The sequence below is a fragment of the Octopus bimaculoides genome, chromosome 28 (genome assembly GCF_001194135.2).
Source record: "Octopus bimaculoides isolate UCB-OBI-ISO-001 chromosome 28, ASM119413v2, whole genome shotgun sequence".
Classification (NCBI taxonomy): domain Eukaryota; kingdom Metazoa; phylum Mollusca; class Cephalopoda; order Octopoda; family Octopodidae; genus Octopus; species Octopus bimaculoides.
The window spans coordinates 16,584,609-16,585,299 of record NC_069008.1 but is presented as its reverse complement, the minus strand read 5'-3'; the positions used below and the strand labels follow the sequence as shown (position 1 = coordinate 16,585,299).

At 37.9% G+C, this 691-nt stretch overlaps 1 protein-coding gene across 1 annotated transcript in view; it reads left to right on the top strand.

Annotated features, from left to right (window-relative positions):
- The window catches only part of LOC106883490 (zinc finger protein 239), an 8,373-nt gene extending 7,741 nt beyond the window's left edge, over positions 1 to 632 (top strand). Inside the window, exon 2 of the mRNA XM_014934518.2 lies at positions 242 to 632. The gene's annotated coding sequence lies outside the window, so the exon portion shown is untranslated. The remainder of the gene's footprint in view (positions 1 to 241) is intronic.
- The last annotated feature ends 59 nt before the right edge of the window (positions 633 to 691 follow it).

Genomic DNA, 691 nt, shown 5'->3' with positions numbered 1-691 from the left:
TATATATATATATATATATATATATGTGTGTGTGTGTGTGTGTATATATAAACGCTGATGTATATGTACTGAGAGACAGAGAGAGTGGGGAGTGAGAGAGAGCTACCCAATCAATAAATCTACGTGTATTGCCATCATCATGCACCATATCATCCATCATGTATGTTATGAAGCTACTGAGGCTTGGAAACTATCTTGGTAAAGATATATTTTTATGGATAATTTTTTTTTTTTTTACCAGTATGCCCTAACCTAACCCTAACTCCATCAACACACTGAATACAACACCAACTGGAACTGTATGGAGAAAGAGAAAGGAGCTTTCAAAAGACATAGAAGTACAGCTAGAACCAGGATTAAAGAGTCCAAATGAAAATTCTATCAGTTATGTATGTCATTATGAATAAATAATTATTCAACTTGATAATATAATCGTGTATTATAAACTGTTGTGGTGGAGGTAGACGAGACACTAAACTGGCACCGAAGTAATTTACGGGTAGAAATGAATGTAGAGTGAAATCATCATCATCGTTTAACGTCCGCTTTCCATGCTAGCATGGGTTGGACGATTTGACTGAGGACTGGTGAACCAGATGGCTACACCAGGCTCCAATCTGATTTGGCAGAGTTTCTACAGCTGGATGCCCTTCCTAACGCCAACCACTCCGAGAGTGTAGTGGGTGCTTTT